The sequence below is a fragment of the Polyodon spathula genome, chromosome 19 (assembly GCF_017654505.1).
Source record: "Polyodon spathula isolate WHYD16114869_AA chromosome 19, ASM1765450v1, whole genome shotgun sequence".
In the NCBI taxonomy this organism is placed as follows: domain Eukaryota; kingdom Metazoa; phylum Chordata; class Actinopteri; order Acipenseriformes; family Polyodontidae; genus Polyodon; species Polyodon spathula.
This window is the reverse complement of record NC_054552.1, coordinates 25,502,360-25,515,650: the sequence shown is the minus strand read 5'-3', so window position 1 is coordinate 25,515,650 and position 13,291 is coordinate 25,502,360. Positions and strand designations below refer to the sequence as shown.

Below are 13,291 nucleotides of genomic sequence, written 5' to 3'. Positions count from 1 at the left end.
CCTAATTTTAGATTTATTTTTTGTTCCCTGAGCTAGCATACCTTGAAGCCAGGGTGTATTTTTGTAACTGCCTTCAGAAGAATGGCAGTTTAGCTGCAAAATGACATGGCTCATAGTGATTAGAGAGTTTATCGAAGGGGGAGGGGGGGAGCCTTTCAGAAAATAAGCCTATGTAGTTCACGCCTGCTAGCTTGGGCCACTGATTTTAGTCAGATTTAGGTCAGTTATCTTAATAAAAATGAAGTTGTTCATGTGTTTTCGTTGATGATTTACAATAACTATTACTTTATATACTTTATAACTAAATACTATATTTTTGTGCATGTCACACACTCTACATTGATTAACTGGGTCCTGTTTTTTTCCCGTGTGGAACATAACACTGTTGTTGCAGGGATCCGTCGTTGAGCATTCCATTCCTCTTGAAATTTGCCAAATGTGTTAGAACAAACAGCAAACAAAATAAATTCGACAAAACTAGGTCAAAGCAACAAAACACACTGATGTCTCCGGACGACCTGTTTCACGCCACTATACCACAGCAGCCCCAACTGGCCAGCCGCTGAGCTACAACAGTAGGGTCGGACAACATCCACCGAGCTTCAGCTCTCCTGAGCTGCAGTGAGGGAAGCCAGTTGTCAAAAGAGGACACTCTAAATTGGTGGTGATTTGTATAAATTGCTATTTTTGTATCAGTTTGATTTGCTAGAGTTTGTGTCTTCTCTGAATGGTGAACACTTCTTACCTCATATTCCAGCTTTGTTGTAAAACCACCACAATAAAAAGCTCTGCTTTCCCAAGGGAAGGTTTTGGAAATGGGTTTTACTTGAATTTGTATGTAAATGTTCAGTATGATCTTTAATAATACAGCTTTACTCTATGAATGCAATTTGTACTGTACTTATTAACCAACTGGATGAATTCTCAATAGGCTGACGGTTAACTAGAAGGCAGAAATGACATTTCAGAGGATTGATTAGCCAGCCTCCAAGGCAATAGGAACTGCCATCTTAATCCCTGTGGTTTTAGCTTTCAGAATGACCTGATAAATTACTTTTAAAGAGCTTTTCTAACCTGACGAGATAAGAACAAGGTTAAAGCTACTCTTCTTGAGCGCATTTGTTAGCGCTACTGTGCAGTAAATCATCACTTTCACTCCACAACCACAAAGTCATTTGTTTTTAAAAGAAAACCTCAACAGTTTTGTTGTCGTTTAGAGTCACCTGCGATAGTCCTGATGGATCTGTATACCTTTACATAGTAACCCGTTGTACTCATCCAGCCAATTATATCACTTCACTTTTCAGTGACTTGTGGAAAGTAGATCTCTATAGAATGTTCATGGGGTCAAAACTACGTACCCTTCAAACACCTATATAATGTCTTTTTGGAATAATGTGCACTCTTTCACAAATGTTAGAAGAATATGTGCCATTTACAGGGTGTGTGTTCCATATGAGATAGTGTAATGGGGGTAGCACCAACTAGTAATGTCAAACAGCAAAGTGACAGGTGACCTCTTGACGTGTTTCCTAATCCTGTAAAACAAGTTTATGAGATGTATAATTGTGATGAAGAGTGCATTAGCCCATCGTCATTTGTTTCCCCAAATGTACTTTTTAATGCAATTTTGTTATTTCCCAAGCTTTGATGTTTTGGAAGTGCTTGTGATATGTCTAACTTGCTTTTCCTTTAATGCGTGCATCAGGCAATCCTGGTCATGTCTGCCTCGATAGACTGAGGAGAAGGGAATTTTGTTGTTATATATTTTATTAAAAAAAAAAAAAAAAACTAAACAAAACCAAATATCTTTTTTTTTTTTTTTTTAATTCAAGCTAGCTGATTCAGCGTAATGACTCAGGAGGCCAGCGTGCTGTTAAGAACACTGATGCGCTACTAAGTAGTTCGTTTCAGTAACTGGATCAATTACTGCACATCCCAGACAGAGCCCCCTCCCTTAGGAATTGCAGCTTTTTACAGTTATGTAACAACACGTCTGACACCAGAAGCTCTCTATTTATTGATTTCCTTCTTTCCTGAAAAGTCATAATTGCAGGACTGTCAGAAGGCTTATGACAGGTTGCCACTAGCCTGTGGTGATGGCAGCGCGTCAGTGACCAGTGCCAGAAAGGAACTTGTGTGTGTCGGTCACAGACATGGCTCGGTGCCACAATCTTCCATTGTTCTGATAATCTAAAACAGCAAGCTTTTTGCAGTACGGTAATATTCTGAAGGGCCTCACTGCACTCTACTCTAACTTAGATAAAGTGAGAAATTGTATTTATTTAAAACAGTTGTTGCTTTTATAGTCCATTGTAAAACTTAACTAAATGCTTGCTGTAGCTGTGATCTCTTCCTTACATTAAATGGAAGTTGACATTTTCATTTTATAAATTCTGTTTTTGGTGCTGGAGCACAGCATTGTATTGACTTAAGCAAATTTTAGGTTCCTGGACCAAAAAACCTACCGTGTGTGGTTTTATTAAATAAAATTAAAAAGAATTGGGATAAAGGAGGATAGTATGGCTTGACGATGTCATTTAAGTATATCCAGCTTTTTGCATTGACCCAGTATATTGTAATATCCATTCATTTGGTGGGCTTTTTCACAAAGGTATGGAGTAAAGTTGCAGAAAATATGTACTAGCTGTTCTTTTGAGACTGATCCCAATAGTTATTAACTGTAAGCGGTTGATCTATGCAGTACAGCCACCAATCAGTCATCCTGGGTACATCAACAAAACAACCTTAAAGGCCCCAAAAGACAAAAATACACCCCTTCGTTCCTATTAACAAAAAGCTGGCTGAGCCAAAGATTTCCTTAAAAAAAAACTCCTTCGGAAGTATTTTCTGCGACCTTGGTTATGATCCGGTAATGCAGCAGCACGAAAGGGTGACGTGCAAATGAAAGTTAGATTTCAGTCCTCTTCAAGGGGGTTCTGAAACACACCTTGGAAAGCTGCCCATGCATTCAGTAAGTGTGTGAGTCACAGGCTCAGTAGAATGCATGGGCTGACCACTCTTGAGGTATTTTCATATTATAATGTTTGACCAATCGGATATGAGGGTACTTGAAGGACTGTCCCAGCATGCAGTTTAGCATTCAACAATACTGAACTCTTGATACGGATTGAGGTCTTACTGGCAATTGGACAGCAAATTACTTTCAACAGAAAAAGCCTGGAGGCCAGTGGAATCTTTTTATGATCTTCTGTGTGGCAGCCCCCTATAAAAAAGCAGAAAGCTTACATTGTTATTTATAGTATGATGGCTGATGTGTCTGAGTTCATACATTTAAGAAACAGCTAAGCAGTTAGTAGTCATATGACTAAACTAAAGTGCATACTGGTTTTAAATAACTTTTGATTTAATTATTGACATACTTTTTGTTGTATCTTGTGTAATTTCATGTTACTTTACTGGAGAATTCTGAGCACAGAGTTCAGTGAGGTACAGGATAGAGGGGATGCAGTTGGTTTGTTTTAAGTGCCCCCTCTCCACGATGGCATCAGTAGCAGCACTGGGGACTGATCCAGTTGCATTGAAGGATTCTTTTCATAACCCACGGCTGCCTTGAATCGGTTATAGTGGTGCCAGCCAGCGAATAGGATTCTGTTGATGTCACCAGTCACAGCCAATACAAAAATATTAATTAAGATAGTGAGATGATGATAATGATAATTTATTTTTATAAAATGTGTGTGTATGTGTATAATTGATATTTTATTTAAGATCATGTAACCTAAATAAACCTATACAATGATATTGCAAGTGTGCCGGAAGACGGTACAGCATTTTATTTTACAACTGCAAAGCGATCTATAATTCAGATTTGTTAATGTAACGTTGTTCAGCAGGTTTCCTTTGTTAATTCTATAGGGTGATGCAAAACTTTTGGCCATACCTGTAGGACGTTTTAAAAAAAAAAAAAAAAAAAAAAAAAAAAAAAAAAAAAAAGGCATTTTCCACACAGCGGAATACCATTGGCTAAAAGTTGGGCTGGTGAAACAAACCTGATGCAAAACAAATACTGTATTCAAGAAAAAAAGCAATGGTACTGGCATGAACTGAATATCCAGTAGAATATTCAGTTCATGCCAGTAGTACAAACATATATTTCAGCTTGAGAGGCTTTTATGTTGACAAAGTGTTAAAGGTATCTGGAAGCCAGACAGATTAGTGGTAATGTTTCGAACAAAGCTAAAAACTACAATTCCCAGAAATTGTCTGTGTTCAGTTGCTACACAGGTCTAGTCAACAGAAGCTGGAGGATCAAACTCATTACAAAAAAACATTAAAGGGTATGGTAAACTGGAATTAATTGACCATTATTTATATGTATTTACATGTTTTTACATTTTTGCATAATACATCTACAAAAAATAGTCAATTTTTATGATTGCGCCACATTCACAAGTTTTTTAATTGTACTATTAGAAAGAGTTTATTGTAATTGTATTCTTATGTGAATGCTCCTCCACATGTTTGCATTAGCATTGATCTGATGTACCACCTGGTCTCCACAAGGATTCATATTGTGTACAAAAGATGTAGCCTACATTTTGAAACAAGCTTGGTTTTAATTTAACCCTTTAGCGGTCTATTTATTCAGCGCTTGTTAGGCACGTCAGGTCCAATTAATTTTTTTACACATGCTATTTATTTTACAAGTGCTGTTTTAATTTTTTTTTTTTTCCCCCCAGAGTAAAACCAGGATAACAAAAGGACATCAGTTCTGCCAAGCCCCACCCCTTTTTTGCTGTATGTTTCGCATACCTCTTTATAATCGTGCATACTGATAAATCCTCTCCTGATCACTCGTTTTATCACCCAACCCCTCAATAATGCAGTCCAAGTCATTATTTTATTACTATAACATCTCAAAAAGCTTTGCAAATGTCTGTGATATTCTTTGAGCGCTGGATGCGGAAGCAGCTATCTCCTTTGTTTGTGTCCTTGTTATCTCTGTGGTGCAGGGCTTCTGTGTATTGCTCAGATACGTCCCATTTATTTTCGGCTCCTGTTGGTCTCACTTGGCCATTGAAAGGTTTTCTCGCCTTTTTGCGGAGAAAAAAACGACTAGAGACCTGTGCTTGACGTCTTTTTGATGATGAGGGCTGGAAAGGGAAAATTATAATGTCGGACCTGGTCCGATATAGGACCGCAAATTAATATAGAAAAAATGTTGCCTTTTTAGTATTTGAGCAAGATCAAGTTCCGGTTTACTTTTAAAGGTGGAATAATCAAGGTTGTAAAAACATATTCTTTTCATCTCAAGTCCTGATTGTGTTGCTATAGATGTTTGTCTTCCTGTTTTGCAGTGAAGTCTGGAATACAGATAGATCAGAAGAAAAAAGGTATTTGTGAAAATGTTATGCAAGAAAAGCTTTGATTTGTGTAAAGGGCTTGTGTTGGTCTATTGGTAGGCAGCTTTTGTGTAACATTGCAATATAAATGACAGAGCTTTGAGGGTTTTTTTTTTTTTAAATATCTACCATATATATGATGTAGCGTCATCGGATATATAGTTAATACAGTAATATGACCTAAATGACCCAGTGGTAATAAAATTGTCTGATATACAGTATTGGTCATTTTGAATTAGAGCTGGTCAATACATCAGCAAATGCACTGGCAGTGTGAAGTATACAAGGATGTAACCCTGGGAGGGACCTCCAGTCTATTCTTACTCGTCTGTGGGGAATGCACTTGACATTGCAGGTACTTCAGGATGATGCAGAAATGGTTTGCTCCAGATGATTCGGTCTAAATATATTATCTGTATAGAGAAAATGGAGAGGTCGACTTTAACAAGAGAAATATATTGGCGGTCTGAACAAATGTGGACTGTATTCTGTATTATGTGTGTGATACATATATATAATATGGTACACTGCAGAAAAAATCTAATGCATTTTAATTATTGCTTCTTCAGAGAATACACACACATGTCATTAGGTTGATTGGGATATGCACTGCATGCTGTAGATAGATGGCTTCCCATTGGCTCACCTAGTAAAGGCACTGCAGATTGAAGTATAGGTTGAGTCATGTGACAGGAACCTTTTTGACAGTGGCTCAGGTTGGTTCAGTCCATCAAGCAGTCACCTGTCTGGAGGCTAAGCCCTGGAGTGCTTGCTCTGCAATGTTGCTTGGAACATTATGCTGCCAAATGGTATGGGAACAGAGACTGCACAGTGACCTGCTTACAGAGCAGGTGAAAGGTGACAGTTGTTTTCACAACCTGGGGAGTTATAGCAAATTCTAATGCTAATTGGATGACTGTAGAAGGGAAGAGGTCAGAAGACAAATTGTGTGACAGTCTTGTTCACAAGGTTGAATGATGAATTAAGTCAGCATTGAGGACCTATATTGTACAGCTGTTTTGAATTGAGAGAGAGAGAGAGAGAGAGAGAGAGAGAGAGAGAGAGAGAGAGAGAGAGAGAGAGAGAGAGAGAGAGAGAGAGAGAGAGAGAGAGAGAGAGAGAGAGAGAGAGAGAGAGAGAGAGAGAGAGAGAGAGAGAGAGAGAGAGAGAGAGACTTTTTGTTAGGATGTTTTTCTTCAGCCCCCCTGCTGCGGCGCTCTCTTATGCCTGCCTCACTAATTCCTTTTCTCAATTTGCTGTTGATATTGCTAATTCTGTAACAGTTGTACCGTGCACAGCTAAGCTGACTATGCACAAGCCAATGCAATAATCAGAAGCTATTGCCTATTGCCGTAGGAAAGAAAACTTGCAATATGGAAGAAGGGAGACAAGTAAGGAGAAGGGATTAAACTTCTCTAAAGAGGAAGGATATGATACTAATTTGACTGAAACATTTACAAAAGTAACTGTATCCTTTTTTTTATCATGAAATCCAATCTGTCTCCATGCCAAGTCACTTGGATGAAATCCTATTGCTGGAAATGCACTGTGTGTTTTAACCATGAATACAGACTGTAGAAAGTACTGTAGAAGGTCTGGTTTAATTTTCCTTATTTATGTACAGTATTGAGCTGCCCCAAGTCCACTGGTATCAAAGAGCGCATTGTAGGAATTGGAACTGATTGGGCAGAGGCAACCAGGAGCAGTTGATTTTGAGGAAATGAGTGGTGTACTTTGAAATATAGTGTGCTGGTAATGTGAGGCTTTTTTTCCAACTGACAACAGTATTCAAACCCACAGTCATTGTAGGTCAGTGCATTATTTTATTTCTACACTGGATATTTTCTGTTTATTCAGTCCGTATGAGGCATCACTAAGTGGGGTACGTCACAAAAACAAAATTAAATTGATTGTCTGTATCTGTAGACCGACTAGACTCCAGACTGTTGGTTTTTCAGTGAGACATCCATGCTTACGTCAGAGGCAGCAAGGATCTATTACCTTCTAAGTGTTATTTTGATAAAATGTCTCCTAATGGAACGGTTCCAGGAACACAGTGTCCAATCATAGACTGAAAAGCCAGTTTGATACTGTACATTAAATGCATTTAATCAGTTGCTATCCATTTTAGAACAAATATACACAAACAAACAAATATATTTTTTGTGGTCTTCAAAAATAAAGGGTCAAGTGTATGATAGATGCCCAACCCCTCTATTTTAATGCAGTTCATTTGGGAGGCCAGGTACAGTAAGACCTTAGACAGAAAGTCTAACTTTTAGAATTATGGCCTGCATACTACATATGCTGTACCTCCTCTGTCCCCCTCCTAGTCCTTTTTATAATCCCTAAATTCATCACATCCAGTTCTAACCTTTATTCCATGGCAGGTAAACAGCCTGTCTTATTGTAGCAGTGAGCCACTTGTCCTGATTTTTTTTTTTTTTTCCATTTATTTTTATTTTAAAGTACCTGTTCATGTTGTACTGTGGATGTGGTTCATTGTTTTCTGCATAGCATACCGACTACCTGTAATGTAGTATTTTACCCTTAACAGTACAATATTTACAGTACATATCTCTATAAACTAAGCAGTGTAATAGTAATGCTTTTTGAGACTACATTCCAGAATATTGCCATTCTTCACCTCTACTGTATACCAGTGGGACTGTTGGTTATTCTTGGAACTAGGTCTGCTGAAGCTCGTGATCATGTGAGTTTAGTTGTGTGGAGGCTTCAAGGAGGAAGCCTGTGTGCCTGCAGCTAAGACCAACTTCAGGGAATGTTGAAAAGACGTTTTGAATGATCTTGTTTCTGCGGAAGCGCACAGAATGGGAAGCTATGGACAATAAACTGGATTATTCAGTTTCAACACTTTGAGATGTTATACTTAATGTAATACAACTTGTAATACATTTCCATTTCAACTAATATTAATTTACAAATTGCCAACTGCCATTTCTGTTCATCCTGTTCTTGGCAATTACACCACAGCAGCCACAATTTTTAGTATTAACAATTTTAACGATAATCATGTATGATTAGCAGCTATTGACTACTGTGTATTCCGTGACTGGTTTCTTTTGTGAGTCCACAGCCTCTTTGACAATTCCACAGTTCCCTGTTTTCTCTTTGGCGAATCCACACTTCAAAGGATGAAGTCATATAATACATTGTTTAAGTGTGACTTGCTGTATAGAAGTAATTTTCTTTGCCAAAGGATTTTGGCACTTTGTCATAGCCAGTAAGTAAGTTGGCCACAATTCAAAGGAAATTATAAAAGTGTCCATTAGAACTGTTCTAGAGGTATAATGTAGATACAGCTGGCTGAGCTTATTAGCTTAGCCAGTTATTGATCTTTCCTTCCTGAGCCCTGTGGGCATATCTGGTAAGTATAAACCTTGGAATTTATACTGTTGGCAGTTTCCTGACAAAAAATTGTTTAAACCCCCCCAAAGTAGAGATGCAGTAGGATGTTTTTGTTTCCAGTGTTGAACTGATGAACTAGGACTAAGGATCTCCATTTTAAAAAATACAAGTTTTTAGTTGAACAATTTTTTGGCCTCTCTATCCCATGCTGGAAATGAGTGTTCCAGAGACATAGTGGAGGTGCCTGATGTGATCTGTACATCACACTTCAGTATTTTATATGGATAATTGCTTATCCAATTCAGAGGAAACTTGGTTAGGACATTCTTTAAGCAGTTCTAGTGTTGGTTATGGAATATCTAGGTTACCTTGCCCCCCCCCCCCCCCCCCCCCCCCCCCCCCCACACACACACACACACACTTTCCATTGTTGATTGTGTATAAGTGTCTCTTGACTTAAGTTTTATTGTGTCCAGAGCCTATAAAAAGAAGGGGTCTGATTAAGTTGCCAAGGTCTTTAACTAATTACTGATGTCTTGAAGAGTTACATTAAGCTACGTTATCTGCGAAGCCTTCACCTTTCTTGTTAAATTCCTCTACTTTATTGGTTTCTTTCTGTAGAGCTTAACAAAAGCAATTTGATATTAAAATGTATCTAGCTACAGCCCTGGCCATGTGTTTCCATCAGGCATTTTTGAAAAGTTCATGCCACGCATTTAGTAATTTATAAACACATTGACGCCGTGTAAAACCTTTAATACAGGCTGACATTTCGTTCTGTAAATTTGCTGTGTGTGAAATGCAAATAATACATTCAACATTATCTATCGGGTGTTGCTAATAAAATGTTGTGGTGTGTGTTTCTTATGTATTTCTTTCTTTAACTTTAAGCATTGCTGTTATGTACAGTTGTAACCCCTAACAGACTCCTTTTCTTTTCTTTCAGCTGTAAATAACTGCAGAAACCTGTGGCTGCTGCTTCTCTGTGTACGGTATGATTGCTTTCTATGCAAAGTATACAGCATTTATTCATCTGACTCATTTCAGGTTATGTCTTGTTAGCGGATGTATTTTGTATTGTTTAAAGGTTTGCCATCTTCAATTTTTTTTTTTTTTTCTAGACCTTTTTAGAAATTGTTACAAAGCACTGTCCATTATTTAAAACATAGTTTTAAATGTGGTTTTGCAGCCTCCAGGTAAAAGCTTTTGGCAAATTTTACTGTACAGTATATTCTGCTCACCTCCTTGTAGTTATTGTTAACTGGTGCCAGGAGGCATGTAACAGAGAAGCAACCCTATTGCTGTTCTTGTTGTTCAATTAAAACTGAACTTCAGCTCACCTGTGTTTAAGTTGTATCTCGAACCCAGTCCAGAAGAACAGAGGGCATGTTTTACCCAGTGTTGGGTTTAAATAACTGCAAAAGGTTTTTCAAACTTATGGACATCCTGTTCATTTTGGAAGCAATAGACTTGTTTTGTGATTGCCGGCACACCAGTGAGGGTGTCCTCTCTTTAAAGGAACCTGTTTCAGGCAATAGGCAGCAGAGGGGAGCTGGTGGCAGTGGTGGTGTTTCTCTTTTTTGCCTGTCTGATTCAGCAGATTCATTTGAGCTTGTGTAACAGAGACATGATAATTACTACTGTCGAAAGTGATAATATCTCATTGCAGAGCTAGACAGACTGTGCCATTGTGGCTGCTGGGTTTTGTATTTAACTGTAAGAAGGTTATAGGTTATTTGATTTGCTGCCTGTACCTAATGTGTTAAATGTATCTTTTGATGGAACCAAAAGGAAATTTTGCTAGTACTGTCTAATAATCTGTCTGTGCTGTAGCTAGTCAAGGCCTTATTTACACTACATGGATAGCCCTAGGGTTCTCTGCTATACTCTGACTAACTTGTTCTGCATAAAAAAAGACAAACAAGATACTGTGGCTTTGTTGTCTATGGTTTGGCAGCTGTAGCTACTGTTCTATGTACTGGAGAGCTCAGCTACCGCCTTCACTTTTACAGAAAGATGTGGTCATTGGGGGTTTTGTTTATTTTACAGTCCTCATAACTTTTTTTTTTTTAATAAGAAAGAACACCATGTGGAACAGCTTTGTTGCTCTAAACCCCTGCAAGTCTCATATCAAAAAACATTTCAGACATTCCTGTAGGCTAGTTTAGATTTCTCCCTCCATTCCTCCTGGCAGTGATACTGTACCTGTGTCTGAGTGGTGTTGTAAACGCAGGGCCTGTTTAGTCTGTTTGTGATCTTTGTGCAGACATTGCCTTGGTAGTGCTCTTTAAACAACAATTATTTTGTCAAACTAAACTCAGTATTCAGTTTTTTGGATGGATTAAATGACATTTTGTATGCATGAGACATTCCTAACCTGTTTTAAACTACAGTCTAATTCATTTTCCATGAATAGCAAACTTTATTCAGTCTATCAAAACCGATTTCAAAGACAAACAAAGTCTTTAAACCGTTATTTAGTCCTAAGCTTTGTGAATACTGTCACAGAAACCTGACAGAGTTAAATATCCTGTCAAAGGTCCAGCATGTGTGGGTCTTGAATACCTGTGGACCAACATGACAGATAAGGTTGCTTCCTATAGTATTATGTCTTGTACCTTTTTTAAGAGATGTTTCAAAACAAAGTATTTAGGAAACTAACAATGATGTTGAAGTTTGTTGATACTGAAATGAAACATAGAGTCCAGCTAAAGAGGTGGTCCCGATCCGTCTGGTTCGCTTGCTGAACCTCAATGTGAACAGCAGCTGGACTCAGCCCTTTTGTACATAGGAAATGAACGATACAATGTAACCTGACTCGGAAGTAGACATTTCGCATGTAGTTCATATTCTGAGGAATCGTCCTGGTTTTGCTAGTGTGTGTGTGTGTGTGTGTGTGTCTATTAATTACAAGTTAATAGTAGCATAATGTATTGGTTTATATGTTTTAAATGGTAATAGCCGATTGATTTTTTATTTTGTTTTGTACATTAACATTTGTTGAATATATGATAATGTAAAGAAAATGAGTTGTTATGATTTGCAATAATTTCACCCGATGTTTAATTTTTAAACTGTTATTGTTACTATATACTGTTATTTTAATGGCTTCAGATTTGCCATGGCGTCAGTGAATTGAGAAAAACGCCCCAGTTTTTCACTGTGGAAATCTGGATAATGGGAGAAACTTAGCTCTGATAGAAATTTGATCAGACACCAAACTGGACCAAATTCACAAAAATATTGTAGTGATCAGGGTTACTGTATTTGTGTAACATAATTTGTGTTCCCTTCCCACTGTATATTTCCTGCTGGTGGTGTGTTTTACCTCTGTCTCTGTAGTCTTAGCATGTGGTGGTGCCTTTTGTATCTCCCCGGTGATTGACTGTTGTTTGTCTGTGCCCATTGGTCCTAGTGTGCGGCTGAGGACCAATGGGATGTGTGTAAGCTTTGGTACCCTATTTGAATAAAGGGGTGGAACTAAAGTTATAAAAAGGTGCTGCACCACCATTTTGTGTTGTTGCTGTTCTGGTTGCCATGGGTTCTTGTGTTCCAGTGTGTGTGCTGTAAAGCGGACAGACAGTCATCTCAGGTGGGTGTGAGAGTGTCCGAAATAAGATTATTGGAACAGAGTACAAAGCACATCTTCACCTGTCTTTTCTTAAATTACTTTGTTTAATGCCAATTAGTAGGAGAACTGTGCAGAACTGAGTAAACTGCATTATTGTTCTACTGTAGGCATTCAACATGTATTAATTAAATTAACAAAGTGCTCCCCCAGTGCTTTCTTCCACAGCAACACGTAAGAATCTAAAACATGATATATTAAAAACCGGAGCAAAAAATAGCTGCCACTTTTTCATCCGGTTCACATGCCATATAAACTAACAGAGTTCACTTGAAAACTGCATTGTGAACATAAGCAGACTCGGTCCTGAAATGTGTTACGTGACCAAAAGAAACTAACTTTAGCCTGCATCCAAACGAACTCGGTTCCTTTGCTCACGGATAAGTGTGAACAGCAAGCACATTGATATATTTCAAACGAATGGAACCAGACCGAGTCCGTTTTGAATGCAGCTTTATTAAGAGCTGTCATGAGTGATCTCAAGGCTTGACTTTTTTTTTAATGGTTTGATAGCCAGATCAGCACTGCTTAGCTTCTCATCTAAGCGTTCTCCCTTGCAGGGTAAAGTTTCTTTTGCCTTGTTAGAAAGCAAAATCTGTTTAATAATTGGTCTCTAGTACTAACTACCTGTAGCCAGGATGTTGCTCAATGTTACAACAGTTTCTGGCCAGCTGCAAGCTAGACACGGAGCCGGACTGTAAAACTACAGGTATGGGAAGGTGCATTTATTGTCACTTCCCGAAGGGCTATGTTCTAAGTTTGAATCTCTTCTTAGGCATGTTGTACAGTAATACTCCTTCAGAAACATTTAAAGCAATACACAGCACATCTGTGTGTGTGTGTGTGTGTGTGTGTGTGTGTGTGTGTGTGCATGTGGGTGTGTTTTAAACTTTTTCATATGGAATGTTAGTAACCTAGAAAGCCTGTA

At 38.2% G+C, this 13,291-nt stretch overlaps 1 protein-coding gene across 3 annotated transcripts in view; it reads left to right on the top strand.

The window, feature by feature from the left end:
* Positions 1–13,291, top strand: part of LOC121294653 (talin-2-like) — a 123,649-nt gene that overhangs the window by 29,833 nt on the left and 80,525 nt on the right. For all 3 annotated transcript variants that reach the window (XM_041218599.1, XM_041218600.1, XM_041218598.1), the window contains exon 3: positions 9,682–9,727. The gene's annotated coding sequence lies outside the window, so the exon portion shown is untranslated. The remainder of the gene's footprint in view (positions 1–9,681; positions 9,728–13,291) is intronic.